The following is a 13,381-nucleotide window of genomic DNA, read 5'->3' on the forward strand; positions in this document are numbered from 1 at the left end:
GGTTATGATGGACTTCCCAAGATAACATATTTTACTAATTTTTAGACCTTGACTTTCTGTTCTACTAATTTTTAAGCTGTTTTTAAATTAAAGAATAATCCTGACAGACTTAAAACCGCTATAATATCCAATGAGAGGATAAGATGGCATTGTGAAAGACAAAACCTGTCTATTCTTTTTAATTTTTAGCTTTTTAGTGTATCTGATTCAAGAAAAATTACTCAAAGACTTGCTTATTTCTACTTATGGGAGAGCTGGAACATTACCACACTTTCTAAGACTTATTCCAGCTCGTAATCTGAAGTGGTGAAGCTAATAAAGCTAGTAATGGTTCTAACAAGAAGAGCTCGAAAAGCTTTGGGAAATACCCCCAACTTTGAGAGCCTACCTGTGACTGGAGGTCTTGAAAGAAAGGATTCAACCCAACTCCTAACATCTAGTCCAAGCTGTCCAGTGGAGCCTCAAAGTGACCAATTAAAGATTACAAACTTTTTTACTATAACCTCAAAGAGAGAAAATGAAGGGGCTTCTTTACAAGACATTCAAGTTTCGCATTTCCCCCTTGATTGGTCTCTATCCCTTAAGGATAATATCCAAGCTGTCCCAGATGAATATCCATCAGTAAATTTGGCCGATGAAATTGCATTGGATGAGAATGTACAAAAACAACTGCCAACTCAATTTAAAAATAATGGTAAAAAGACAGTGATGGAAAAGTTACATCAAGCAGACCCACCAAAATACCAGCTAAATAATGATTCAACCAACATGTCTAACACCAAGCCAAACCCAACTGTGGAGAAATGTTTAGACTCGCTAAACGAAGAACATTCTCAATACTTACACCTGGATTCAGTAGAGAATAACCCACTGATCTTGGGCTGGATGTCTATGCTACTAAAGGATATTGACCTTATGAAGTCATCCCTGAGGGAATGTAATCATCTTTTAATAATTCTTGTAAAATTGTACCAAAATCATGAACAAAGCGAAGAGAAACCACCCTCTCCCAAAAGAAAGTTACAAAAATTCAAATACAAGAAGGCAAGAACAAACCCTCAGAAATGTAAAAAATTCAAGACTAGGAAGCCTACCACAAAAAAACCAAAAAACTTAAAGAATTTAAAGACAACACGGGGAAAAAAGATGAACTTCAAAAAGCTTTTTGACATATTGGATAAACCCGCCACCCAAACGATCTCAAGATCGCCTCAAAAGAGTGCAGGCATAACATCTTCCTTAATTTCTGGAGCGAAGCTCCAATCTCAGGACACCCCCGTATTCCCATCTACTCTGCCTCCCCTGAAGGTCTATTTACCAACGTCCATGCATCATATTACTCCTCAAAATAGGTTACCAGATATGCAACTAAGGGAGTCTAGTAAACATCTGAAAGTGGAAGCTATAAAAGATTATAATTGGAACCTTGTTCTGAACCCCTACAAACTGGTACTGATAAACTTCCCCAAACCTAATGGTTTTCTATCCCAATTTAATCGTAAACTACATCTGCAGGAGCTACTAAGAAATCACCTCCTGATTCATATACCCTTAATAGAAATTGAACGGATAGAATATATATACCATGATGGGAGAAGAGCTCGTGCACTGATCTCCTTTGCTACTCAGAGTGTGGCGAATCGAGTTTTCAAGGCCAAGGCTCTATTTGAAAAGCTTGGAATTGCCATATCAAGATTCTTTGAAAATAAGGCAGTCCCAGTAGCTCTAATACACTGCTGTAGACCATGTGAAGACCATATGAATGAAAAGGAAAAAGGAAAACAAGAGGCCAATAATGAGCTGACTCTAGAAGATTCATCACCTACCAAACTTAGAGACATTGTTCCAGACAATTATGAGAAGAACATAGATACAGTGCATCAAGAAGACAGCCAATCTCTTAATAAATTTGAGAACTCTTTTGATGAGGATGAGAAAATGACAATAAATTCCTTTGCCACGCTACCTCCTCACAGTCAAATTGATATCCTCATAAGATTTGAACGTCTAAAGTCTCACTTACTGGACATTTTCAAAGAAGTAAAAGTCCCCCTGGACCCCAAAGCTGGAGAGATCGATTTAACGTTAAGTCCTTCCAAGGACAGAGGCACTCTTAAATCTTCAGGAGAGTTGAAAAAAAACCCGAAAACTATACATGATACAACTATATCATTACCACCTTCCTCCAATAAGTCTGTAATTACACCAATTGAACCTATACAAAAAGATGATTATATAGGCCCTACCGGGGTGAAGAATACAGACCAACAGAATATGGATATAGCGGAGTCAATTCCAACCATTTCAACCATCACACAGTCTCACTTTGATTATAATTCCTCCCCTAATCCATCTGCTAACAAAAGAAACAGACCAGCGCAGAAAACCAATCAACTCAGCAATGCCTGACTGCCATTTAATTCTACTGAGAATAATCTGGCTTTTATATCTTGGAATATCTCTGGATGGCGGAATAAATGTGCTGACCCGAGCTTCTTTACCTATTTAAAAAGATACGATATCATTTTACTGCAGGAGACATGGATCTGTGAGGACATATTTCTAAATGGATACACATCCTATACTTTACATGCATCCCCTAGTATGAAAGGTGGCCGCCCTAAAGGAGGTCTATGTCTCTTCATTTCGACTAAGATACTGGCCTCCTATATAAATTTGGATTCCTTAGATGAGATGGCAATTGCAATAATAATAAACCTCTCTTGGACTCGGCTCCTGATCATAAATGTGTACCTTCCAGTATGTAGTCAAAAGAAATCAGCAAAGTCAACCATAAAAAAGCTTGAAGAATATATTGAAAACCAAACGGCTCTTTTTCCAGATGCTATGGTCATCTTAGCAGGTGATTTTAACGTGAGGATAGGACCCTCTGATGAATTTCTTTATGCCCGTTATAATGAACCGGTACCAATAACTTCATGTCAAAATCTTATTCCAGGCCGACAGTCAAAGGATAATGGCACCAATCCTTCTGGTTTTTATTTGATAAAGATGCTAAATAATCTAAATATGACCATATCTAATGGGCGGGTTGACGGAGACATTCCTGGTGAATTTACTTTTCTAGTTGGACCTAAAACTTCTACCATTGATTAGTGTCTCACAAGAACTTCTGCCGGCTATCTCTGCCTGTTTTGTCGAAGTGCGTCCTGAAAGTGATCATTTACCACTAGCTATACTATTGTCTTGTGGTAATAAGTCCACTTTCGCAGAGCAAGCTCCACCTTTTGCTGCAGAATGTGAAAGACAAGCCACTCGGACTAGTTGGTCCTCCAAATTGGATGCAGATATAAAGAGATTACTAAATTCTGAGTACTGTCTCATACTTCGAAACAAACTTATAGCCACTCAGCCTACTGACTCGCCCCTCGACACGCTTCAACAACTGATACAAGCTTTGCAAAAAAGTCTATCTAGCACCCCAAAACCTACCTCTCGTCGACCCACTTACCAGTCTAAATCATGGTTTGACCATGACTGCGTTGCTCAGAAAAAACTTCTAACTGAAAAATATCGAGCATACAGAGATACAAATTCTCCTGCCCTATTCCTCCAGATGCTGGAAGAAAAGAGACGATATAAACAACTAATAAAAACCAAAAAGTCCTTAGCTCAAGCAGAAGATTGGCAACGTTTACTGAAAGCATCCAGAGAAAAAGATGTATGTTCTTTCTGGAAAATGGTGGCTAAAGGATGGCCCCACTCATCAATTTCCCTGGATTATTATATTTCGGTAAACACCTGGGAAGACCACTATACAACGCTCTTTTCCGGAGCACATCCCTGCACCAAATACATCGAATTACATCAACAAGGTCTCCCAGAGTGGCCACCGGTCACTCCAAAGAAAATCGACTGTTTAATAGCGAGATTAAAAGCAGGAAAAGCACCTGGTTCGGACTGCATTCCTGCTGAACTCTTTAAAGTCAACGTGGACTGGTGGGCCCCGGTATTAGCCGCCCTATTTTCCTATATCAATGCGAACATCACTATTCCAAGTGACTGGGGTTTGGCAATAGTAATTCCAATTTTTAAAAAAGGCTCCAGAATTGATCCAGCTAATTACAGGCCAATTAGCCTTCTGAACATCATCAGTAAAATTTATGCCACGTACCTAAATGACAAACTTACATCTTGGATAGAACAAGAAAACATCCTTGTAGCTGAACAGGCAGGATTCAGAGTTGGTCGTTCTACAACTGATCATGGACTACTTCTAAATCATCTAATAGAAAAATATACTAAATCTTCTAATGGTGCTTTGTATGCTGCTTTTATCGATTTTAAAGCAGCCTTTGATTCTATATCGCGATGCAAGCTCTGGGACAAGCTGGAGAACACCAACATTGACAGGCGACTACTAGCCTTGATACAATGTTTATATAAATCTACTTACTTGCGTGTTAGATGTGATAGAGCTGGTCACTTAACAAAAGCCATCCCTTCGCTTAAAGGCGTTAAACAGGGATGTATCCTGGCACCTTCACTATTTAACATATATATAAATTCCCTGGTCAGCTATTTATCACCTCTTGGTTCACATTATCCCAGTCTGACTGGGAGACCAATTCCAGCACTTCTATATGCTGATGATGTGGCCCTCCTTTCATACTCTCAGATTGGCTTGAGGCGTTTGCTAAGAGCGCTAGCCAATTACTCTAAAAAAGAGCTATTGGAAATTAATTATACTAAATCAAAAGTTGTTGTCTTCTCTAGAAGAAGGCTAAAGCATCTTTGGCAGATGGATGGTTACCCCATAGAACAGGTCCCATTTTTCAAATATCTGGGAATGGTATTCCACACTTCAGGTTCCTGGCAACATCAAATAAACTATGCTGTTTCAAATGCCCATAAAACCACCAAGGCACTTCTCTCTTTCTATTATAATAAGGGTGGTCAACATGTCCCCTCAGCAATACAAATTTTTGAAACTAAAGTAATCCCTCAACTTCTATACGGAGCTCAAATTGGATTCTTTACTAACTTGGAACCATTTGAAAAAGTACAATCAAAATTTCTAAGGGCAATTTTTGGTACCCCTACCTGTGTTTCAAATTCCATCGTACGACAGGAAGCTGGCCTCATAACCTTGGAAGCCCGCATTTGGATAGCTAAGATTAATCTATGGCTGAAAATTTTGTTTATGCCAGTGGGCCTCACCCCTCTCATCTTAACTGATGTTTTTTGTTCAAGATGGCTAACATCTGTAACAGATAAAATAGCCTCTCTAGGGTTCTCTATATCTATAATATTGTCATGGGGCTTTATGGAAGCAAAATCACAGATCCAACAAAGAATACACGATATAGAACTCCAAAATCACCTAATGAGGATGACACCTGCCCCTAATTCTGGCTACAATTTAATTCCATTCTCCATCCCCCGCTATCTATTTAATTTAACTGTCCCTAGATACAGGAGGGCTTTTACTTTAGCAAAATTTAACGTATTGCCATCAGCCCTCTTACAGGGTAGGTATAAGAAAATTACCTACTCTGATAGAGTATGCCCGTGTGGTGCCGATGTAGTAGAAATGGTCACCCATGTATTACTTTACTGTTCCTTTTATCATGAATTGCGTACTAGGCTCCTAGTTCCAATCCTGAACCAAATCCCTACTAAAGATGAAAAATGATAACTGACTACCTTCTAGCAGACAAGTCTCACCAGGTCACACTAAAGGTAGCTAACTTTTGTGCAGCAGCAATTCGCACCAGAAAACTTTTAATATTATCAAATTCTCTACAATAGTTTTAATTGTAGAGAAATCACTGAAAACTAAATTTTTAGTTATTTAGTTTCTATAAGTGCTACTCTCTTTAATATAAAATGTAATTACAAACCTAACACTTATACTCTAAAGTTATTAAGGAAAAACTGTTTCTTCCTCCCTTCTGTATTTTTTACATTTTGTATACTCTGGCTGGTCTTTGACCGTAATAAAGATATTGTATTGTATTGAGAGCTGGGATCCAAAGAATTACACAAGCAAGGAGTCCTTGTGTTTTTTTTCAAAATGTAACCAAGGGTTGGGGAATCACTCAACCTGACGATCAGATTCAAACCTAGCCAACCGTCTGGGGGGCCTGTATTGGGATGGCGAATGGGGCCAGAGGGAAAAGTAGGTGAGGGAAAAGTGAGCAGGGCCATATTTATGTATGTATTTGACATACATTTTACATGTTTTATGTACGGTTTACTTTTTTATGTTTAATTCTCCCCTGGTCTTAGGAGAAATTATATGTAAAATATGTAAAAAAAATTAAGTTGAACCCTAGGAGAGCTGTGAAAAGTACAGTTAAGAAACTTAAACCCCACTGATAAATACCTTACACTGGTGGCTCTTATAAAACTTCAGTCATCGGGAGATCCAGTTTGGATGGGAACTTTACAAACTGGGTCATTTGAATGTTTGGTGGTGGTTCTTTAAACAAACAAACAAACAAACAAACAAACAAACATAAATTTAAGTAGTTTGGCAAAGGTAATTGTGCCCTAATTGGGACTTGTGCTACAGGCATCACAATGTTGTCTTTTAGATTTCTTTGGCACTTCAGTTTACTGTTAAAAAATTTATTCTTTATGTAGCTGAAGTAGCTTGGCTGTGTCTGTCTGACACCACAGAGGTAACCAACAGGGTGCCCTTCAGGTATTGTTGGACCACAACTCCCATCATCCCTGTCCATTGGCCAAGCTGGTTTATATCAAGTCAGGCCACTGGTTGAACTAACTTAGCATTGTCTACACCAGCATTTCCCAACCTTTGGGACCCCGGAGGTTGCTGGACTACAGTTCCCATAATTCCTGTCCATTGGCCATGCTGGCTGGGGCTGATGGGAGCTGTAATCTAGCAACATCTGGGGACCCAAAGGTTGGGAAAGGCTGGTCTACACTGATTGCAAGTGGCTCTCCAGGGGTTTAGTCAGAGATAGAAGCTAGAAGGGATGGGGGAGAAATTTGGCTCAGTTTGCATTTTAATTTGCACTTTCTGAAACAAGATGTGAACTAAAACACTGCTATCCTTTCAAATTTGCATTTCACCAAATTTTGTGACGTTATTCTCCAACCAAAATTATGATAAATGTGCACTAAAATGCTGATGAAATTTGACGAGGGTTTCAACAGATGTGGTGGCCTTAAGAATGGAAAAATGAGAAACTGAGAGAAAACTAAATAGTCAGATGTGTCCATCTGTGGTCGGAGATGCTGGAAATTAGACTTTCTGCATGCAAAGCATGTGCACTACCATTGATCTATGGCTCCTATGAATTAATATGGTCTGTGCTTTATAGAATGGGGAATCTGTTGCTCCGCAGATGTTGTTGGACTACACATCCCTGACTTTTGGGCATGCTGGCTGGGGCTGATGGAGTTGGAAGCCGAACTCCATCTGGATAGCCACAGGTTCCCCATCCCTGATATAGAGAATAATTGTAGAATAGTATATGTACCATAGAGATGTACAGGATAATCTAAACCCAAGATCCATTAGGAGGAGAGAGTTTGAATTTGGCAGATCTTGAGCTTTCTTCGCCAAACTGGAGGTCAGCCAGGGCTATGCTGGTGTAAGTCCCTCAGTCTGGCACCGCTGGTAGTGGTGTTTCAGGGGTGTGGCAGGGGTAGGATGCGATAAGCCTGTTCAGTTCTGTGATGTGACCTAGGGACGACTTCAAAATTCTGAGTTAGTGTGCATGAAAATGCATTAGGCTAATGAATATACCCTACAAAAATGCATTATATTCGGGAAAATGTGCTTTGCAAAAATGTGTATATTAGGCACAATTGCATACAAACATGTGCAGACTTGGGAGAACTTTGCACTAAAATGCAGATGAATTTTCATGAGGACTTAAAAAAAAAGCCCTGCAAACTGATGTAGAAATGTGGAGAACTGAACTTAAGACTGGAAACATTAAAAATGGAGAGAAACCAAAACTGACAGATTTGCCCAGCCCTAGCTCTGAGTAACAAATCTTTCCCCAGAGGCAGGCCCGCCAATGCACCAGTGCAGCTGAGTGCCATCGCCACACCAGGCACCTTGCTTGTGCCCACAGTGGAATGAATCCATTCCCTCTCTTCTGCTCAGGTAGAGTCACAGATTAGGTTTCCCAGGTGTGTGTGTGTTCAGTAGTAGTAATAATATACATATAGTACACATAGTTCACAAAAATTATTTGTAGATGTGTGTGCAAAAAACAAGGATGTAAGAAATAAACTCATTTATGGCCTGAGACAACATCACAGAATAACAAATTCTTCACTGTGCTCTGCCAGTGTAGCTCCCTTCTGATGTAATGATTTTTCCATTTGCCACAGTTGTTTCTCTGATAACTTTCTTCTGTTGGGAAGTTTGTGGTCTTTCCTGGAAGGAAGAGAGATCATATGATAGAGATACTATTACACTCAAATGGTGTGACAGATAGTCACCTGTTTGAACTGGGCAACAAGTCAGGTCCCTGTGATCAACAAGAAATTCCAAATTGTGTCACCTCAAGATTCTGCAGCTTGAATAATTTAGGGTTCTTCTCCCCTATTTAAGATTGATTAGAACCCTACCAGATCATTTCTGTATGCTCACCCATCCTGTTGCCAAAGTAGCTCTGCAGAGGAAGATCTCGGTCTTTGTGTTTGATACTTATGAGATTCAGTTATGTAACAGCACTTGGGAGTCTGAAGGCCAATTCAGCATCCACAGTGCCAGTCAAAAGTGGAGATTTTATTCTAGTGCAGCCATTGTTATATTTTGCCCTAATCACTTAAATGCTGGCATGGCAAGTCTGAAAACTGAACTGTGTTGAGTATTTTCAGTTTCTATCTTTAACTAAGGCTTTCCCCCCTCTTTCTTTAAGGCCGTAGAAAACCTGGTTCAGGTATCCCCTCGCTGACAAATCTACCCAAAGGTAGGTCTTCTTTTTTGTGACGATATATGCATCATGGCTTTGCAATGTAAAGCTGTTATATGGACATCTGAATGGTCTAGAACAGTGTTTCTCAACCTTTTTTTATTTTTTTTGTTGCTGGACTACAGTTCCCATAATTCCTGACCATTGGCCATGCTGACTGGGGCTGATGGGAGTTGTAGTCCAGCAACAAAAAAAATAAAAAAAGGTTGAGAAACACTGGTCTAGAATCTAGGTCCTGGATGATTTTCCTGATGGCACATTCCCATATTATATTTTCTTATACACAGATGGACTCATAAATGGTGTGTATTTTTATCAAAACACATGGTTCAAGACGTTGCTTCTCTTTCTGCTATCTAATGCAGGAAATGTGGGTGAAAAAGGAGTAGTCTGGTAAAGCCAATCCCACTTAACAAAGACATGCATCTTATTGCATAAGAGTAGTGTATGAAGGTGCAAAGCATATGAATATTTTTATTTATTTATTTATTGTTTCATTTATATCCCACCCTTCCTCCCAGCAGGAGCCCAGGGCAGTAAAAACACTTTAAAACATCATAAAAACAGACCTTAAAATACATTAAAACAAAACAACTTTAAAAACATTCTTTAAAAAAGCTTTAAAAACATCTTAAATAAAAAGGGTTAAAAAAATTGCTTAGAAAAAAAAGTAAAAAAAAAACATATTAAAAGCAATTCCAACACAGACACAGACTGGGATAGGGTAGGTGCCACTACACTAAAGGTCCGTTTCCTGTGTTGTGCAGAACGGACCTCCTGATAAGATGGTATCTGCAGGAGGCCCTCACCTGCAGAGCGCAGTGATCGACTGGGTTGGGTTTTTTTTGCATTGATTTCTAAAAATAGGCAGAGTAATAAATTATAAGGTTGGAGTGAAAGTAAATGTGATAAAGACAGGTGGTTGTCCATTTTTAGGGATAGGGAAGTTGTAAGTCAATGTATATAGAGAAAAAACTATTTATACCGTCATCCAAACCATGTCTGCCTGTAAGCCCTGTTGAATTCAGTGAGGTTTATTGCCTAATAAATGGGGTTAGGATTGCAACCTATTATATTTGCAAGTCCTAGTACATTTGCAATCAGTTAACTGTCCCTTATTACAAAAGGGTGATCTGCCTGGTTACTACCAGAGACAGAGAGAGAGAAAACTTGGGACATTCCTTTTAAGAACAATGAATGAATGAATATCACAAAAGAATGCAGATGGGGGAAATGCATACCGTGCAGTGCAATCCCATACGTTTTGACTCAGAATTAAATTCTATTATGATTAATGGGCCTATATACATTTCAACAAGTGTATATAGGATTGCAGCCTAAATGTTCCATCACATCAAAAATTCCCTGTCCATAGAAAGGCAAGAAAAGGTCTAGCCTAGCTTTCTGCCTGAGGTGCTATTTTGTGTAGGTCCGTAATGTGTAAGAGCCAACATGTAATCCCCTCACCTGATTCTGTAAGTTCCAAAAGGACCATACCATGATCTTCAGAATTCAGCTAACAAACAGAAAGAAAAGGCGGGCTACTGTGGGAGCTCCTCTCTAAGAGCTGCGTATATATTTAAGTTAAACACTGAACTTACTGTTGACTCAGACTAATAGTGGTGGGGTTATGGAATGGGGCAGAAACTCCAAAGAAAGCAAAACTCCCACAGTGATTTTGCTGAATTTTTTTTTACAGATGCTTTTGCTTTCAGAGAGACCTTATTTCACTGACAGCTTCAGCTAAATACATCAAAAGCTTGGTGTGCTGAGTAAAATGCTGTAGTTTCAGTCCCAAACATAGCATGTCATTCTTACCATTTATTAAATTTGGGTGAACAGCTGCCAAGAACATTTTCCATAAAAAAGGGAGCTGGTAGACATTCTATCAACTGCTAGAGGGGATTGATTTGTTCAGGATTCTGACCTTTTATTCGTCCAATTTCATGCTGAAGTTTATTTGAGAATACATTAATGAGAATCAGAAGCTCACCTAGAAACAGAAACTTGATGTCAGTTTAGTATATTTGGCACAAGCAAATTCTAACTGTATTAACTGGTGTATCAGAATCACATGAAGGGAACTTTCAGACATACTTTTGGAGACAGTGACAACATGGCTCAAGATGACAGCTTCTCATTTCTCAGGATGGACTTGGATCAGTTCAGCTGCTGCTCTAGCAAATGTCTGAGTGAGTGAAGCACTGGGGTGCTATGAGTAAGTAGCTCTCAGGCACTGATTACACCAGGTTGAAGTTTGGGGCACTTTGGATGAAAGATAGTACTGAAAATACCGTAAGTATATGTTAATGTTCTATTCATATCTGTTGGGACTAGCAGGATCATAGTTTTCCCATTGCTTAGGACGTTGTTTTTCTTTTGAGTGTCATACCAGCTCTAAATGTGATTCTGTGAAACATGTATATGGATTGTAGATGAGTAGATATTCGAGTTGTATCTATTTGCCAACTTGGATCTATGCATCTTCAGGGGAAGACATTCCTTCTGTCTAGGAAAAGGGCTCTGTTCCTTTACGTGACACTGTCCTTGTGCAGTGACAAGCAGATAGCTGATGGTTCCAAATTCTTCTGCCATCATTCTACAGCAACTGCGGGACCATGGCAGTCTGTGCAGTGCGCGTGGCTCAAGTGAAGAAGTTCCTAGATTGTTAGCTGGCACCTTCTGCAAGTGACAGAGGGCTCGTGTGCTGTTGAAGTCAGTTATAGCTTAGGTCCAGGCTATCTGTCAGACCGTATCTCCCTATATGAGCCTGCCCGGGCCCTGAGATCCTCAGGAGAGGCCCTTCTCTCAATACCTATGTCCTCACAAGCACGACTAGTGGGGGCGCGAGATAGGGCCTTTTCGGTGGCTGCCCCGAGGCTTTGGAACTCCCTTCCTAGGGAAGCAAGAATGGCCCCCTCCTTGCAGTCCTTCCATCGGCAAGCAAAGACTTTTTTATTTCAACAAGCCTTTGGAACTGAAAGCTGTTAAGGACAGGACTTGAAGGGTGCTGCATTGCTATTGTCTAATTATTTTAAACTGAGTTTGAATTATTTTAACTGTATGTATGAATGGTTTTAATACTGTAAATTGTTTAATTTGATTTTAATCTAGACTTGTATGTTTTTAATTATATGTGTGCTTTTATCTGGAAGCCGCCGTGAGTTCCAGTTTTGGAAAAAGGGCGGGGTAAAAATAATGATAATAAATAAATAAATTAATTAATTAAGCATAGAGACTGGAAGCTAAAGTGCAGAATACTGAGAAGTTGAGGGCTATGAGTCTGGCCAGTGCACTGGCCCTGTGCACTGTGTGCAGTGGTTGGGATCCAGGCCAGTGTCACTGACATTTATAACCAGTGGGATCTGAGTTCAGATAAGTGTGAAACTAGTTAAGGTTAAACTAATTCCTGAATCAATCGGGTACAAATGAAAAATCACTTCAGACAGACTTGCGAAACCTAAATATTTGATGTTAATTTTTGAAAAAAAGCTCCATCTCCCTAAGGTGGAGAAGAAGTAAACACTACATAATAACCATAGCATCAACTAGACTGACATGATGTCAAAATGAAAAAAAATTAAGATATACAACCACTTGTATTAAGATAAGACAAAAAAATTAAGATATACAACCACTTATACTTTGGCTCTAAATATTTGTTTCCCATTTTCCTTAAAAAATAAAGGAAAAATTAAGGGAAACATAATTTTACTTTCAAGGCAAGTGTGCCCTTTCTGTGTCCTAGCTAGCTTTTGGTCTGCCTGTAAGTATTTCAAATAGATACAGATTTTCATACTAGATAAGTCTCTTGGGGAGATGTTAAGTTTTCCAGCCTCTGAGGAAGACAAATCCTGTGATTTTCTTTTTCTTTTTGTCAGCAGACAATTGCTGCAATCATCATTATGCATTACTTCCAACAGGTGTAGAAGATTAAAAGTTTTACACAGGTATTGAAGGTGTTAGAGATACTAATGTGAAATACTAATAATGTCAATGTAAAATGTTAATAAAATTCCCGTTGTCTTGATTTTAAAATATTAGTTTATATAGAAAATGATTTAAGCATCAAAATAAGTTTCACATTGCCATCATAATTGTACATAGAATGTATTCAGAAGGTTCAGACTAAGATGCTAGCTTACCTCTCAAAACAAACCCCTGCCCCCAAATTGCCTCTTTCAAGATTTATGTTGCGTGAGAAGCCAGAATACATTCAAGTCCCTTGCATTCCATCTATAAAAGTTTTAATCATAAGCAGTTTAAGCTGTCTTCAGACATTTACCTGTGGTGGACCATTGTGTTGAGGGGAGTGTGGGGGCTGTGCTGATTAGCCTTGCCCCCAATATTATGCTTGAGAAGTTGCTACCCCCCTTCAGTGTCTGTGCATACAATGTGAATTGCAAGGAGGGAGCCTTTCCTTATTGAACTGTATGGATGAAAGCTTTGATGTGAGT

General features: G+C 39.2%; 1 protein-coding gene across 20 annotated transcripts in view; it reads left to right on the forward strand.

Moving 5' to 3' along the window:
* The window catches only part of MAP2 (microtubule associated protein 2), a 468,623-nt gene that overhangs the window by 119,757 nt on the left and 335,485 nt on the right, over positions 1-13,381 (forward strand). For all 20 annotated transcript variants that reach the window (XM_061607844.1, XM_061607838.1, XM_061607849.1 and 17 more), the window contains one exon: positions 8,871-8,921. The gene's annotated coding sequence lies outside the window, so the exon portion shown is untranslated. The remainder of the gene's footprint in view (positions 1-8,870; positions 8,922-13,381) is intronic.

The sequence above is a fragment of the Rhineura floridana genome, chromosome 2, assembly GCF_030035675.1.
Source record: "Rhineura floridana isolate rRhiFlo1 chromosome 2, rRhiFlo1.hap2, whole genome shotgun sequence".
In the NCBI taxonomy this organism is placed as follows: domain Eukaryota; kingdom Metazoa; phylum Chordata; class Lepidosauria; order Squamata; family Rhineuridae; genus Rhineura; species Rhineura floridana.